Here is an 8,962-nt window from a genome sequence, read left to right on the forward strand (position 1 = left end):
TTTTTGCTCTTTATAAGGCGTAAATAAAGTCCGAGCGTAAAATCGAAGGTGCCATTGGAAAGATCATTTAATTCTCTTCATTTTTGCTATAGATCATTTTGACGTATCTCTCACCTGTGTTGAACTTTAATGGAGAATGTAAAAACGCCTTTTCCGGTCTGATTTGGAACCAATGATTCCTCTGTTTCGAATCGCAAACTTCTATTTTTATGGATTTTTAGATAAAATTTTTAAATATTTTAATGTATTTTTCTTAATGTTGAGTAAAAGCGAGCAATTTGATAGTCAAAGATAAACATTTTTTCGGAAGTAGAAATTACTGACTTTATATTATTAAAATTGAAATCAATAAAACTCAACTGATCTGAGTCTGAAGACTCATGATATTTTAGTGATTTAATTGCTTGGATCAGATCTGATCAGCTGATCATCAATAATACAGCAAGGCCTATAAGCTATTCACTGCATTGTCCGATTTGGACCCGGGCCCTTTCGAACTTTAGAACAAATTTTACAATAAACCGCAAAAGTGATCACAAAATGCTTAATATTTTTTAATTCTATACTTTTTAATTATCTTAAATCAATTACTTTTCAAATTTTTAACACCTTTTAAATGATTTACAAGGATTTTCTTTTTTAAAAAAATTTTCGTACGGTGGTTGAAAATGCATATTTGAGTCTATTTTATGAATGTTTTGATAGAGAACTGTCAAACTGCTATCACATGTTCTGTGTCTTATAAGGACTTTACATTATAAATAGTACGCAAATCTACTTAACGGTATTCATTTAAATTAAAAAGGTCCTATTTGGAACACGGTACGATTTAGACCACTCTCCCCTATATATATATTACGTCATGTTTAAAGTTCGCCTGCGTTTTATATTGTTTCTCTGATGCGGGCTAAAACGATGGGCCGAAAGCATGTAATACATTGTGTCTACGTAGAGTTTTATTGTTTTTGTAATTTTTTCTTTTTTATTCTTATTAATATACGTGTGTTATTTTTAAGTCTTTCATTTTATTTACTTTTATTACGAAAAATTGACTCTTACCAAACTTTGTTCTTTTGATGAATTGTTATATCAAGATTCTTTTTTATTTCTTTCAATATTTATACAGGGTGTAACAAAAAGGTCGGGACACCTAAATATCTCGGGAAATATAAATTTTCAGAAAAGTGTTTTGGACAAAAGTTATATGGTTTAAAAATCTCTATTTACTTACTCTATTTAATGCCGGCGATACTGTAACATTGAAGCATTATAACTTGAAAAGTACTTCATAAAAAAATATTTCATTATAGCGTTTTGGAAAGCTCTCGACATCAGCTATTAGATTCTTAAATCAAAAATAGGGTATTCCATTTCAGAAAATCAATGTAACCTTGACTTGACCTTGGCTACGCAACCCAAGGTCAAACTGATAGTATCAGTAAATAGAGATTTTTAAACCATATAACTTTTGTCTGAAACACTTTTCTGTAGAACTTATATTTCCCGAGATATTTAGGTGTCCCGACCTTTTTGATACACCCTGTATATATAAAATATACATATATATTCATATAAATGTACATACATAAATACACACACACAAATAAATATACCTATAAATAAATAATAATAAATAAATAAAACAAATATACTGATTACTTCGTTGCCAGAATTATTTGTTTCTTCCTTCCTTCCTTATTCGCGCGGTATCGCGTTACACCGAACTCTTGTTAAAATAGAATAAGAAATTATATTCTAAACAATATTTTTATTTTAGACCGTATATGTGCGAAACACAATCAATACTAGAAATTTAAACGCCTATTACGGTCGAAGCTGGATATTCGTTGGCTTTAAATAATTCAATCTTGAATTACTAATATATACTATATATGTACTTGCATATATCCCATATTGTAGTCTTATTCAAACTGCGCGCCGAATTGTTTTTCCGGACTAAATAAACGCAATTGAAACTACTGTAGTAATCGCGAATTAAATTGACAAGCAATTTTAATAATTTGATGCTACCATCAAGCATCATATATTATAAAGATGTTAATATGTTAAAAACTGTTAATAAATTTATTGCGAAAAATATTACCTCGGCCGGGACTTGAACCCGGATCTCTTGTAAACCGTATGAGCGTCCTAAGCCATTAGTCCTCGGTGGTCTAATGGCTTAGGACGCTCGTACGGTTTACATGAGATCCCCGCGACGTTTTCCTCGCACACCCCCGTGAAGTCATCCCCTCGCCATGTGACGTCATTCTCTTCCCCGACGTCATCCCTCACCCTGTGACGTCATCCCCTCGCCCTGTGACGTTGCCATTTGTGATGTCATTCCCCCTCCCTCCCTGTGACGTCATCCCTCTCACCCCGTGACATCATCCCCCTCACCCTGTAACGTCACCGTTTGTGACGTTACCCCTCTCCACCCCCTGTGACGTCATCCTCCTCGCCAACCCCCCCCCCCCCTCATTGCCCCTGGGTTGAATCCCCCTATATACCCTACTGGCCACCTTATCCATTTAGCGATTTACCCGAGATAGTAAGATGAGAAAACAACTGGCTTACATGAAATTATGACGGAATCGAATGGTTTGACGGACACGTTAATCCTACATACTTTACGATACATCTAAGAGCCATTACACGACACGTACACTACATCTGTAGCAGAAGACAAGAGAAGGTTATCTGAGTAATCAACTCTCCAGAAACCTATATAATCTGGAAGGAATTTTTCCGGCTTTCAAAAATCTGCCAGATTTCGGAGGTTGCGGACAACGTTGCACGCATCACGGATTTCGAACCAACATTGAATCACATTGCGCCTTACGCAACGTTTACAAAGTGAAACGTTGGTTAACTATACGAAATAGCAGCAATTCAAGCTACGATAGCCTTCCCTCAGAAAATTGGAGCGAGAACGACGTCGAGAGCAAAAAAACAGACAGCGGACAATTTTTAATTCAATTTAAAAATCAGAAACACGATATATTTCGCAACATAGAAGCGTGGAGGAATAATATCGTGACAGAAAAGACTAATCAAAGCGAGGACGAAAAAGCAACAACCGAAGAGAAAAAAGATCCTCCATAATTCGACTCGACGTCTGATAAAAGTAAAGCTAACACTAGCGTTTCGCAAATGTCGCGTATTTTTGAGAACTCTACAACGCACGTACCGGCGAAAGAGGTAAATTATGAATTTACGTAAACATTTCTTCTCTCACGCTCACCTACGCCGAGAAATGAATTCACTGGAAGTTTTAAACGCATTGTATCATCTCAGTGTCCGACATACCGAGGTCTATACCGCCGATCAACTGCCGAGAGTGTTGACGAGGTCGAATGCCATTGTCGTTAACACAGACGATCACGATCGACTTGGCCAACACTGGATCGCCTTCTATATCGACAAATACGGTACAGAAACATATTTCGATAGCTACGGCTTGCCGCCCTTGGACTCAAGATTCTTCTTACGACTTCGCCGAAATTCCACCACGTATCGCTAGAATACGACGACGCTGCAAGGAATACTTTCTCAAACTTGTGGACAATACTACTGTGTATTTCTATATTTTATGTGTAATGGTTATAATCTTAGCTAGTTTCTTAGTCTGTTTACCTCTAATTGTAAATGCAATGATCGATTGATGGTACAGTTATTTCATAAATTTTTTCTTCATTGTAAACATAAAAAAATTAATTCTCATGCTGTATGCTATCATGTTCAATCGTCTACTCTTTTAAAAAGTAAAATATAAAATAAATATTTTATACGGTATCATTTTTTCTTTTTAAAATAAACATTATTGATCATGTAAATTTCGTCTGTTTCTTACTTTTAACCTCGTCCCTTTTTACATAAGTCACCTTTTTCTCACATATTTTAGATTTAGATAATGTTCATTAAAAACAAAATATAGAAAAATTTTTCTTTTAAAATAATGTTCGAATCATCACACCGATTACGACGGCATGTGCCAGCGCGAACTTGTTCATTCCTGTTTTACCTCCCCTTCTCCCTAGTGAAAGAAAAAACCCTTTCACTAAGACGTCAACACGTCGGAGACATTGGGTCGCTACAGCAAAAAATGACCTTCTTCTTCTTATTCTTCTTCTTCAAATCCCCTGTATGGTTCTCCGATCCTATTTTGGATCACAGTACCATGCAAAACTTGATCTATCGATCCGCCCTGAACTTCTTCGGGGACAGAGGTTTTGCTTTTTTTCTTATATCAAGAATGATGCCACCAAATATCCCTAGAGTCTTCTCTATGGACTTCATTCCCACGAAGTAAGAGACTCCAGATGTCTCTCCAGTCATCACCGACGTTCCGATGGTGAACTTTTTCACCAGCAAAAAATCGCTTATCAGGTATGTAAATATGAAACCGGAATTTACCAATATAGATGGCCATAGCTGTCAATGTAGTTGCCGTCAGACCGCGTCATTGACGCCATTTCCTTGTTCTGACATCTGACAAAGATTTTCAACTCACAGCAATACAAGTTTCATACAACAGTATAGTTTGTAATAGCGTTGAACATGTCGAATTTTGTGTCTGGAAACTACGATTTGCGGGCAGCATTGATTTTCTGTTACCATTTGAAGAAAACTGCTGCAGAATCGCATCGAATGCTTGTCGAAGCTTATGGTGAGCATGCTCTTGGTAAATCACAGTGCTTTGAGCGGTTTAAAAAATTCAAAAGTGGCGACTTTGACGTGAGAAACGAAGAACGTGGAAAACCACCGAAAATGTTTGAAGACAGCGAATTGCAAGCATTGTTGGATGAGGATGACGCTCAAACTCAACAACAACTCGCGGATCAATTGACACGAGAAACCGTCTCCATACGTTTGAAATCCATGGGAAAGATCCAGAAGATGGGAAAATGAGTTCCACATGAATTGAATAAAAGACAGCAGGAAAACCGAAAAACCACTTGCGAAATGCTGCTCGCCAGGTACAAAAGAAAGTCATTTCTCCATCGAATTGTGACTGGCGATGAAAAGTGGATATATTTTGAGAATCGTAAGTGTAAAAGATCATGGGTACCTCCAGGCGAACCATCGACATCGACTGCAAGGCCAAATCGCTATGGACGGAAGACAATGCTCTGTGTTTGGTTGGATTAGAAAGGTGCGATCTATTATGAGCTGCTAAAATCTGGCGAAACTAAATCCATTAATACTGAACGCTACCGACAACAAATGATCAATTTGAATCAAGCTTTGCGTGAAAAACGATTGGAATATCAAAGAAGGCAATACAAAGTAATTTTGCTTCATGATAATGCACCATCACACGCAGCAAAACTGGTCAAGGAAACGATTGAGGCGTTTGGTTGGGAAATACTTTCGCATGCGGCTTACTCACCAGACTTAACTCCGTCCGATTACTACTTATTTGCATCGATGGGACTCGCACTTGCTCAGCAGCGCCTCACTTCTTACGAAGATGTACGAAAATGGCTAGATAACTAGTTTGGTTCAAAAGAGCAACAATTTTTTTGGCGTGCATCCACAAATTGTCAGATAGGTGGGAAAAATGTATAGCTAACGATGGGCAATACTTCGAATAAAATATTTTTTATCATTTTCATGCAACAAACGTGTATTTTCTATTAAAAAATTCCGGTTTCATATTTACATACCTGGTAGTTTATTTTTTGTTTGTATTCAATATTATCAATGGCTACAGTTATGTTATCAGTTCTGGTAAAGATAATATCAAGATTTTCGCTCATGAATTGTTTTGTCATTTGTAGGAGATCAGAAAGTTGGATATTGAATGGATTGGAACTCTTGGAAAATTGGAGTTTTCCAAGAAAATGAGTTGAAAAATGAACGATTCCTGATCATCAAATGTTTGTCGATATGTATTTTGCTAGTCATATATTCTATGTTCTTTGAAAATTCAATTGTTGTCAATTGGAGAATTGGAAAAGGGTAAAGAAAAATTTTCTCCCAACTGTAACAAGCATTGGATATCTGGTGGAATGGATATAGATTATAAATTTATGAACAACTTATCTTTGATTGTTGTAATAGAGGAATGAGGAATCCCAGGTAGCAAGCTACGTCATTTTGACGTCATTTTGACGTAAAATGATATCTTTTTAACGTCAAATGACGTCTTTTTGGACGTCAAATGACGTCTTTTTTTACGTCAAATGACGTCATTTTGACGTCAGCTTGCTACCAGGGATGTGGTTGACAAATGAGGAAGGATTTATAGAAACTTCAGATATAACTTCCTGAAAGGAAAAAGAATGAGGAGGAAATGTGAAGAAGAAATTATTGTTGTTTTGTGAAGATTTTGAATGTTTAATTGTGGATGAATTCGAAGTGTAAAAATAACCTATGGGAAAGATATTACTCTCGGCATCAATTTTTTGTTCAGATAATAACCATTGAATTTTTTTGTCAAATTTTTCAAGTTCTCGTTTAGATAAATGCCAAAAATAACCTCTTTGTCTGTGGGAAAGAGAATTACAAATATGTATTGGAATGTATCGCGAGATATCTCTCACAAGATGTAAAGTCAAATACTGAGAACGATTGATAGTCTTAAAAGCATCATTCAATTCTAGCTTCAGTTGTTTTTTTATAAAAATGTTCTTTAAATTATTGAATTTGTCTGAACTGAAGTGGTCTAAGCTGACTTTAGATTCTTGTATAAATTTTAGATGTTTGGGAATAATATTATTAGTGATACAAAGTTTTAAGAATCTGATTCTGTGTGACTTTACAGTTGATAATAATATGTTGTTGTTTAATCCATGTCTTCATAAGTTTAACAAGAGTGTCACCAAAGGTCATAAGAATAAAGTTAAAAAATGAAAAGTGTAAAAAACGCATATTTTCAGCCTGCATAATTTCAAAATAATTAACATACGTGTTCTATTTTGAAGTTACGTTTGAGTAACATAATAATAATAATAATAATAATTTGTAAACAGTGAATATGTTTCAAAGTCCTGTAGCTCTATAGTGCCCTGTATGAGTTATTAATATCATCTCTGAATTCGAGCGTTTTATGTCTCCGCGCATGATCTATGAAATGCTATGAAAGAAAAGGAGTGGCGATCACGATAGGCAAAATCGGTCGAAATGTGCAACTCGACTGCATGTTTGACAATAGGAAACAAGTTTTGCATATATTTTCCGCGCATTTTTCTTTGGATCCTTTGAGTATAAAAAAAGGAAATCGTCCAAATAAATGGTGGATATGAAACCACGTAGCCACATTATTATTTCCATAGCCATATTATTACTGGTTTTATCAGTTTAGTAAAGACATACGGCGAAGTGTTTAACCCAAAGAGTAGGCAATTGGACTCGTATATTTATCTGTCAAAAATGAATTTTAAGAACTTCTTAGAAGATTTCGCAATTGGAACGAAGTATTATGCATCTCTTAAATCTATGATTGCTATGAATCAATTTGGTTATATGAGATTGCGAGCTGTCTGTATATATTTTCTAGTTTAAAATGCTCTGTATCTATGAATCTGTTCAATTTTTTCAGGTTCGAGATGAAACGACTGGAGCCGTTGGATTTAGAGATGAAGAATATGTCAGAAAGAAATTGGCTCTCACATTTCTCATATAGCTGAATAGCGCCTTTCTGTAGTAATTCGTGTATTTGTTCTGCTGTTTCTGTTTTTTCCTTCTTTGACCAGTATGCGGTTTCACCGGTTCGGTTGTTTGAGTTGGTTAAACGGAAAGGGGAATGACATAACTTTCAATCCACTCTAGGATAATTTGATCCGTAGAAATGATTTTCCAGCTAAGCAGAAAGGATTTTAGTGACCGGATAAGATATTTGCCGCCGGTATTAACGTCTCCTGTACGAATTGTGCCTCGATCTTGATCTCGAACTCGACCTCGGTCTCGAGGTCGTCTTTTTGTGACTGTAGGACTTCATTGTAGAAATAAACAGTCTGCCATGCTCCCCCTCCCCTCTCCCGGCAGGAGGACCCATCAAGTTTTTTGGCGCATTAAGGGATGTTGTCTTGGTTTTTGCGACTGGCTTTAAATCTTTAGATCCTTTTTCTAAAGATTTCGCTGTCTTGAGTGTTTCTGTTAAGTCACCTCCGAACAATCATTCGCTTGGCTTAGTCACAGAATCTTAGATTTTTAGAGTCCGATTTATATTAGCTATCAGGATGAAGCGCCTGATGGTAGTCTCGTCCTGTTACAGGTCGATCAAAATGCGAATAACGTCGTTCAAAACTGTTAATCAACTGTACCCGTACTAATGTCTTAGTTGTAGACAAATTGGACAGCTTCCATTCCAACTATACAGAATTATTTGCTCGCATATTTTGATACAAAAATAATCGTTAGGCGACGTAGTATCGACATAATATGGAAAAAAAAACAAAATTCAATTTTTTTGCTAACTATACGAGGGTCACTATTTATATTTTGAGCCTAATAATAAAAATAATAATAAAAAAACAATAATTTGTCATTTATTGTTTTTCAAAATATTCTCCTTTATGATCTATACACTTTTGCATGCGTTCGAACCACTTGTCAAAGCATTTTTCCCATTCCGCTTGAGACATTCCCAAAATATTGTCTTTGAACGCATCAACGGCTTCTTCTGCCGACGAAAATCGTTGTCCACGCAATTTATTCTTGACGTTCGGGAACAAAATGAAGTCATTTGGTGCCAAATCAGGACTGTACGGCGGATGACCCATTAATTCGATTTTTTGAGTGCTCAAATAGTCGGTTGTTAGACGAGATGTGTGACAGCTGGCATCGTCTTGATGAAGAATGATCCGGCGGCGCTTATTTGTTTTCCTTATTTCACTGAAGACTTACGGCAAACAAATGGTTGTGTACCATTCAGAATTGACCGTTCTACGTTCCTCTAAAGGCACTGTTGCCACATGACCAGTTTTTCCGAAAAAACAGGCGACCATTTGTTTCG

General features: G+C 36.1%; 1 pseudogene; it reads left to right on the plus strand.

The window, feature by feature from the left end:
- Positions 1 to 3,665, plus strand: part of LOC108765793 (uncharacterized) — a 5,592-nt pseudogene extending 1,927 nt beyond the window's left edge.
- Positions 3,666 to 8,962: the final 5,297 nt, after the last annotated feature.

The sequence above is a fragment of the Trachymyrmex cornetzi genome, unplaced genomic scaffold, assembly GCF_001594075.2.
Source record: "Trachymyrmex cornetzi isolate Tcor2-1 unplaced genomic scaffold, Tcor1.1 scaffold539, whole genome shotgun sequence".
Classification (NCBI taxonomy): Eukaryota; Metazoa; Arthropoda; class Insecta; order Hymenoptera; family Formicidae; genus Trachymyrmex; species Trachymyrmex cornetzi.